General features: G+C 40.6%; 1 pseudogene; it reads left to right on the top strand.

Moving 5' to 3' along the window:
• The first annotated feature begins 5,929 nt into the window (after positions 1 to 5,929).
• Positions 5,930 to 8,260, top strand: LOC133706531 (cytochrome P450 81Q32-like; annotated as a pseudogene).
• Positions 8,261 to 9,002: the final 742 nt, after the last annotated feature.

Raw genomic sequence — 9,002 nt, 5'->3', positions numbered from 1 at the left:
TTTTACTTTAATTTCTGCGTTTCAAAACCCAAAACCCCCCTTTTTATAATTTACTGTTCATACATTCTTTCATTATTTTCGTACATACTTATATTCATACTTTGATTCTTTATGTAATTACTTGTGTACCCTCAATCCCCAGCTTGAACAATCCCTACTTATTCTATACTAACAACTACATTTTGCAGGGTTATGTTGAACGTCTATTTTGGGTGTATCAGTCTGACGGCTTGTGCCGGTTTGGTTTTCCACGACAGATTGCGTTGGGAGTGCCCCGGGGGTGTTGATATTTTGACCGTCTACGTTACTTGGTGTGGTAAATAATTCACGGTTGACGGTTGATAGGTTGGTAGGGTTGGGCTGAGGGTTGGCGGCCTGATCTGCTTGGTCTCCGACGCCCTCGCCGCTTCCGCTAGCCATGGTAGGTTAATGGGAAATGACTCTTAGTTCAAAGATTCCCACAGACGGCGCCAAATGTTAATGCTCAGAATACCGCCATATGATGTCGGCTTCTGATAACGTCGACAAGGGTCCAATCTTCCGATATGTGTATGGTTCGTGAAATCCCGCTAATCTGTCAAGAGAAATACAACGGCGTCAAGAGGGGAGACCGTGGTTGGCGGTCTTTGCTCCTCCGATGCTAAAGTTAAACGATCTACTTATATTGACAAATGTAACTGTAGATAGCTATTGAATGCGTAATCAATTAAGAGAGAGAAGTGGACCATTTATAGGTGAAATAGTGAGTTACCTCACTCTTGTTTTCGATGTGGGACTGATACCCTTCAGTTTGCTGAGTTTTGGTTCTTTCTACAGAGACAACTTTGGGTGGCGCGTGTCGGCGCGTCAAGGCATGTTTCGGCCTGGAGTTGGCTTGCCGGTGGAGGTTGTCTTGCTATGTTTCCAGAGATCACTCCACTGAAGTCATTCCGCCAAGGTGACATGGTTAAGTATGAGTGTTAATTATGGCCGGCAGTTGCTATGTATGTACAACTTGAAACCTTGAACTGAAAAGGTAGAACATGACCAAACATCCAAATGAATAAGATCCAAAGGATAATTTGATACAGAGTCTGACAATTGAAATGGTATAACTTCGTACTTTTTCCTAAAGGACATGACTGACAAAATGACATGGACGACGTGCCAGAAAAGGGCACAGTTTTATTTTCTAAAACTCTACATAAAATTTTGGGTGATGCATACCAAGCCGAAAATGCCAAATCTGGGCTGTCACTCGTGCACCAACAAAAGAAAAATGTATTCTGGGATCAAGACCATGTTGTTGATGAAAGTGCAGTGGGTACAAACCATTATTACTTGGTCCTCTAAAGAGCGTCCTCCCCGAAGTGAGGTCCTTCACAAGAAAGTGAGTGGGATATATTAGAAGATAACAATTATTATCATTTGTGAATTTATAGATGGAGATGAGATTAGTAGAAGCAGAAGGACAATATAAGATATTGTTTAAGGCAAAGGAATGAGAATCAGTTTTGAGAGTAGAGGAACCAATATGAGAAATAGATAAACCTATAACCACTAATATGATCAGAACCCTGATATTCCTTAGGATTCTGCAAGTTGCTCAAATTTGAGGTTATATGAGCGTTGGCACCACTGTCTAGAAGCCAAGTAGATGAGGATGGAGAAGATGTAGAAGCTGCCATAGCACTAAGCTTCTTTGTTGGAACACGTCCTTTAAATGAGAGGTTCAGACGATTGTAACAGTCAAGGGCAGAGTGACCCATACGATTACAAATTTGACATGTAGGACGACCTTAAGGATAGGCATTTGTTGAAGAGGGATGAGGTCTCAAAATAGATGAGCCACCAGGGAATCCACGAGGAGGGCCAGAGAAGGAATGAGACCCACGAGGATTAGAGACACCATGCCCAAACAGAGATGGAGAGTGTCGGGTGCCAACATGGGACATAGAAGACCGACCACGACCATGACTGCGGTTAGAGATCTGAGTAGCATGGAAAGCAGTGGTCATGGAGCTTACATTAAGAGCAGCTTGTTGTTGATCTTGGACTATGCGCTCAGCAGAAAGTAAAAGGGCCTCAAGAGAGTCATAAGTGATGGGGGTATCCCTAGCCTGAGCAGAACTAACAGTAGTCTCGTACATGGGACCAACATTATTCATAATTATTGAGACCAAATCATTATCATTCATTGGACTGCCAGCAAGGGCTAGGTTATCTGCAATAGAGTTAATTTTATCCAAAAAATCAGAAATACTCATATTACCCCTCATAGTACGAAGAAGATCACCTCGAAGCTGCAGAATTCTATTCTGTGACTGAGAAGCAAACCACTTGGCCAAGCAAGACCAGGTGAAGAAAGATGTAGTAGAGCGAGCAACGGTAGCAAACAATGCCGGTGTGAGCGAGTTGTTAATCCATCCAAGCACCATCTGGTCTTGTGCCATCCAAAGATCATATGCAGGGTTGATTTCTTCTGTGAGTTGACCTGTAGCATCAGTTTTGAAGCAAAGGGGACAACGAGAAGTGCCATCGACATAGCCCATCAATTTTCTACCCTTGAGGGTGGGCAAAATTTGAGCCAACCAGAGTGCATAGTTGGTACGGTCCAATTTGATGGACAGAAAGTTGGTAACAGAGGGAGAGGTCTCAGTGGATGAAGTGGCGGACAGAGCGGTTGACATGGTGGAGGTGGAAACGATGGAGGATTGAGTGGAGGAAGTGACCCCAGTAGAGGTAGAAGAGGTTATTGGAGTAGTAGCCATGGGAAGAGTTGGCGGGAGGGAAAAAAAATTGTTTGGACGTTTAGGCTCTTGATACCAATTGGAAATGGATGGAGTGGCCCAAACCCTTATAAACCCATAGGCAAAGTCCCATTTTTTTCATGTGGGATGTATATATTCTCAACACGCCCCCGCACGTGTGGCGAATTTTCAAGCTATACACGTGGACAATTTTGGGTGACGTGGAGCCCGTGTGGCCGTTAGGCATGCACACGTGGGTAACCCACTCTGATACCATAAAGGGTTTGAATAAAGTGTTGTCAAGCACACCCATAGTGGCTGACGATTGTATATATATTGACGAGTAACTTACCAGTACAATTGTATAAGGAGTGAGACTCTACATATAGGAAAGATAAAACAGAACCTATCTACTTGTACGTCTAGGATAAGAGAGGATAATTACAATGGTGAGTATTAGGTAATAGAAGATAAGTATTAGGTAACAGAAGATAAGTCATGCAGCTTGATCAATTAATGATTGGTTTATCAAAGCACTGATATTGATTCCTCCCCTTGAAATTAGGCATGCGATCATGTGATCGGGTTTTGACTTAGGCAGAAACCAAGATTGTAATCGAAAAAAGTTAAGACAAAATAAATTGAACAAATACCCGAAGTAAAGAAGAAGGACCATATCCTTCTCTCTCTTGCCAAATAGACATGACCAAACTTTCCATGTCTAGAGTCTGGGAGCACTTTGTCGTGATGCATAGGGAAATGTACTAGTAGCTGTTTCAAAAGAAATTAAAGGCTCTTTCTCTGCAAAGTCAACAGAACTGTATGCGATGATATTGAGATTGCAGGTGGGAAGGCAACGTGGTTTTACTCATATTATTTTGGAATTGGATGCTAAGGAAATTATTATTGATTTACAATGATTGGAGGAAAATTGGTCAGTGGAATTTGCTTTATCGAAGAAATTAAATATTTGTTCTATTTCTTTTGTTAAGTTCATTGTACTTTTGCCTACTGATTGTAATCGGCTGTCACACCTTTCAGCAAGAAATGCGCGTATGGTTTCCGACTTTCATGTTTGGGTCAATGATATGTTAGATATCTTAATGAACAAAACATTGTATAAAGCTGAATGTAGATATATGTATGACTGGTTTTTGAGTTCAAGCATTGAAACAAATATAGAAACTATATTAAATCATATTTGGTCCTACTTGTAATTTGTTAGAATTATGAAATTCAAATAAATGCAGTTATGAGGTATTATTTGATGTTCGGTTTGAAAATACAGTTAACATATGATGACAGTTTCTTGATGGAAGAAGCTGACGTGAATGGCTAACTATATGTCAGATTTGGTCCATGCTGATACACATGTTGTTTTCCTATTCTGAAATAGTCCCATCAACTAAAAGAGAAAAATAAAGGTGGAATCAGGAGAAGAACCAAATGGACAACTCGAGTGGTTCAAGTAAGAGTGTTGTTCACTTTCCTAGAATGTATTACATAGAAAGTTTAATTTCATGTATTCAATTGGAGATAGTCTACAATATTCACTGCAGGGAATTCACTGCGGTGATTTGTTTACGATTATGATTTGCTGTAGTGATTTGTTCATGTTTGTGTTTTCACTGCGGTGATTTGTTTATGATTATGATTTAGAATTTCTTACATGATAGTCCTCCATGGCTATCTCATATTGTAAACTCTGATGTATGTTGATTGTTTGTTATCAATGGTAATTCCACATTCTCAAAAAATAAAAAAAATAATTCCTAACAGATCGACTAAAACAAACAAATTCAAAACTTGGCAATGCAAATTTGTTATTCAAAATGTTGCACGCTATGTACAGTACATAAGCAATGTAAGCCAAACCCTATTCCCTCACGATAAGCTCTTCCCTGATATTCTCTATTCCTAAAGCTGGATGTTCCTGTCTAAGGCTATGTAGAAGACCATGTCTTCTTTTTTAGTAGAAATTCTGAAGCTTCTGCGGGTGATGAGTACATAAAATTAAAAAAATATAATGTGAGTGATATTTGCCATTTATGCTGTAGTGTGTAACATAAAAAATGCAATTTGAATTATTTTAGTTTCTAATATATCAAACCATGATTTACTATTTCTCACTAGAAAACCTACTGTAAAACCCTTATAATAACTATTATGGGGACTAAGAAAAATTATTTTAGAGATGTTATTCAATATATCGATAAATGAATAATTTCTTAATTTATTGATAAAATAACTTGAGCAGTTTTTTTTTTTTTGTTCATGTATTATTATTATTATTAATTTTATTAGGACTAAATACTAGTTACTACTGTCCTGGTGAAGGCTTAGCAAACCGGATTGTAGGGCTGGCCTTAGGGTCACTGATTCAGTGCTTTGAGTGGGAGAGACCTAGTGAGGAAATGATTGACATGAGTATAGGGACTGGGCTCACCATGCCTAAAGCTCAACCATTACTAGCAAAATGCAGGCCACGACCAACAATGCTGGCCCTATTTTCTCATTTATTGGGTTTTCTGGGTTTGTTATTTCCACTTTTCCAGTCTGATAGATATGCACATTGTTTTCCGAATGCAATTATTGATTGATTATTTTTGGTTATGTATTTAATGCACCATTCATATAACACACTGTATCGTTCATATAGACCAAAAAGAAAATATCAGTAGAAGAAGAAAAGTGGATCAGGCATTCCAGCATATACCTGGTGGGCATCTTGTACTTACCGGTAGCTTTATATGTTGATTTCTCTAATGACTTGCAATCCCTGAGCGGCTGAGCCACAAGCTGCTAGCATCCAGTTACTTTAGCATGTCCTTCAAGCAACATCGCATTCTCTAAGATCCTGAATGAATGGAATACCAAGGAAATTAGTTGAATTCCAGATATTACAGAACAAGAAATGTGTAAATGCAGAAGCTTCTCAACAATAACTAAATTACCTCAAGTCAAACAGATAAATCTTCTAGGACAGTATAAATTGAAGCGTTATTGATGCAACAACAGTAGGAGATTATTTCCCGAAACCCACACAGGTAAACATTTTGGATTTTGGTTGGTACGTAACCTTTCCAACAGTTAATGCCCGCATTCACTATTATTTATTGGTTTTATGTTTTATGATACCAATGAAATGTCGACTTATTGATCTTATCTATATGTACTATGTAGTGCATTAGATTCTTGTAGCAGACTGCACCACATCCATGGAAACTTCAATCTCCTACTACCTTTGGCTCTTCATTGTCTTTCTTTTCCTCCTCAAGAACTATTTGCAGAAAACTAACAAAAGACTCCCACCAAGCCCTTCTCTTTCCTTTCCCATCATAGGTCATCTCTACCTCTTTAAGAAACCTCTCCACAGAACACTTGCAAAACTAACCGACAAATATGGTCCAATCTTATACCTTCAATTTGGATCCCGCCCGGTTGTTGTTGTATCCTCTCCTTCTGCAGTCGAGGAATGCTTCACCAAAAACGATGTCACTTTCGCAAACCGTCCAAAGCTGCTTGCCGGCAAGCACCTTGGATATAACTATACTACGATTACCTGGGCTCCCTATGGCTCTCACTGGCGCAACTTGAGACGCATAGCTTCCCTTGAGCTATTGTCATCCAGCCGCCTTCAGATGTTTCACGGCATACGTGCAGATGAAGTTAGGTCACTAATTTGCAAGCTTCTTCGAGGGTCTAAAGGTGGTGAACTGCGGAGTTTAGATATGAAGTCAACGTTTTTCGAGCTTACTCTTAATGTTTTGATGAGGGTGATTGCTGGGAAGAGATACTATGGGGAAGACATCGCAGTGTCCAGCGAAGCAAAGAGTTTTGAACAAATTGTGAAAGAGACTTTTCAATTGAGTGGGGCTAACAATATTGGAGATTTCTTGCCAGTTTTAGAGTACTTTGGATCAGGTGGCTGTTGGTGTAGAAAAATTCCGTTGAGGAGTTTGACTCACCAATGAATGCGGACTGGAGTGGGAGCTGACCGGGAACAATCGAGAAGCTTCCCTCGCGCGTTGACTCGAAGTTTGACCGTCGGCTCGAGGAGGAGGGGGGGTACCTGCAGAAAACTCTCCGATGCCTAAGTCAGTACGTTTCTTAGTAGTGGAGTAGAGTGAATTGGAATTTGATGCATTACCTTGATGTCGAGCAGCTTATTTATAGGCGATGACTTACTTAGGGAGCAAGCCGTCATTATTCCGGCTTTTATGGCTGTATTTATTTACACACTTTATGATGACAATTATTGCTGCACTAATAACAGTTAATCATTGCGTACTTACGACCGTCATTCATTGCGTATTTATGATAGTCATTCATTGCGCACTTATAATCATAATCATTGTGTGTAGTTATTGTCGTAATAATCGCCGCATTCATGACTGAAATTTAACGCCATACTAACTACGGAGTTAATCGCTTTAATTGCGGGCCCAGCAGAATTTGACCACTCCCACAGTGGCCTTGAGAAAAAGTTGGTGAAATTGCAAAAGAAGAGGGATACGTTCATGCAATATTTGATCGAAGAACACAGAAAAGTGCAGAGTGGCTCTGTTTCTGAACAGAAGAGCAAGACCATGGTGGATGTTTTGTTGTCGCTGTAAGCAACTGAACCTGAATATTATACTGATGAAATCATAAGAGGCATGATGCAAGTAAGCTCTCTCAATCAGAATCTGTCAAATCCAAGAACAACTGCAGTACGAAAGATTTTTCTGTATTTTTTTTTTTTTAAAAACTGATCAGCTTAAATTAGACTTGCTCTAGAATTTTACTTCACTTTTCTCTTTAGCTTGAGCTCTAGAAAACTAGTTACATATTATGCAAATTCACAGCTTCTTGTATTATTGTACCCAGAACATGTTAACAGCAGGAACAGACACCTCAGCTGGGACCATGGAATGGGCTCTATCACTATTGCTCAACAACCCAAAAGCCCTTGCAAAGGCACAGACAGAAATTGATAACAAAATTGGGCAAAGCAGGCTAATTGAGGAATCAGACCTTGCTAATCTCCCCTATCTCCGCTGCATCATAAATGAGACCCTCAGAATGTACCCAGCAGCCGCACTTCTTCCCCCACATGAGTCATCAGAGGACTGCACCGTGGGAGGCTTCAACGTTCCTCGTGGAACAATGTTGTTGGTGAACGCATGGGCCATACATCATGATCCTAAGTTGTGGGAACAGCCTGAACAATTTAAGCCAGAGAGGTTCCAAAATGCGCAAGAAGAAAGAGATGTTTTCATGTACTTGCCATTTGGGACAGGAAGGAGAGGCTGTCCTGGGGAAGGGTTAGCAAACAGGATCGTAGGGCTGGCCTTAGGGTCAGTCATTCAGTGTTTTGAATGGGGGAGAAGTGGTGAGGAGATCGATGGTGGACATGAATGAAGGGACTGGCCTCACAATGCCTAAAGCTCACCCTTTGCTAGCAAAATGCAGGCCACACCCAACAATGCTGGCCTTCCTTTCTCAACTCTAACAATCTCTCTTTGGTTTTCTGGGCTTAGTTTACACACACACACACACACACACACACACACACACGTTGTTTTCAAATGCTATTATATATGTTCAAGCTTGGTTCTGCATTATGCATATACTATATACTAGGGCATTTTAGAATATGTCTGGTTGGCATCTTATCATTACTACAGCTTTCTCTATTGATTCACACTGGTTCTATTACAAATCTTGAGGGGCAATAAGTTTTGATTTGAGATTTTTAGTCTGGCTTGATATCAACTACTCAAATCGGTGAATTTCAAAGGCAGGCATCTGAAAATTGAGTATGTAAAAATGAATGCTAAGCCAATAAATTTAACAAATAACAGGTTTCAAGGCATATGTCAAAATGAGGCCGGAATAACTAACCAGCAGATGAAGCAAAGAGTGAGCAATCATTCCCCTTCGTCTAGGGCTCGTGTTGCGATTTCAGTTTCCACCTTGGCCTTCGATCTCTTCCAACCCGTGGTTATAATCACTAAGACGAAGAAGACTCTCTTCGTACACAATCGTGTCTCGGCACAATCTAATACTAAACAAGCCGTACTTGTCTCCTTCTTTATGATCAATCTTGAACACATTCCACCAACCCGCCATGTCCGCCACCGTCATAACTGTACTAGTTTCCATCAATGTTTTCAAAGGCGATTTTGAGGCGAGCCCGGGGCGCGCTCCGGTGTGAGGCGACCGGAAAACGCCTCGCCGGTCTAAACTGAGGCTTGCTGCTGGAAAAGCGTCCGCCTAGGCGTCGGGGCG

This window comes from Rosa rugosa, chromosome 4, assembly GCF_958449725.1.
Source record: "Rosa rugosa chromosome 4, drRosRugo1.1, whole genome shotgun sequence".
NCBI lineage: Eukaryota > Viridiplantae > Streptophyta > Magnoliopsida > Rosales > Rosaceae > Rosa > Rosa rugosa.
Note: the sequence above shows the minus strand (reverse complement) of the source record. Positions and strands in the feature narration are given on the sequence as shown.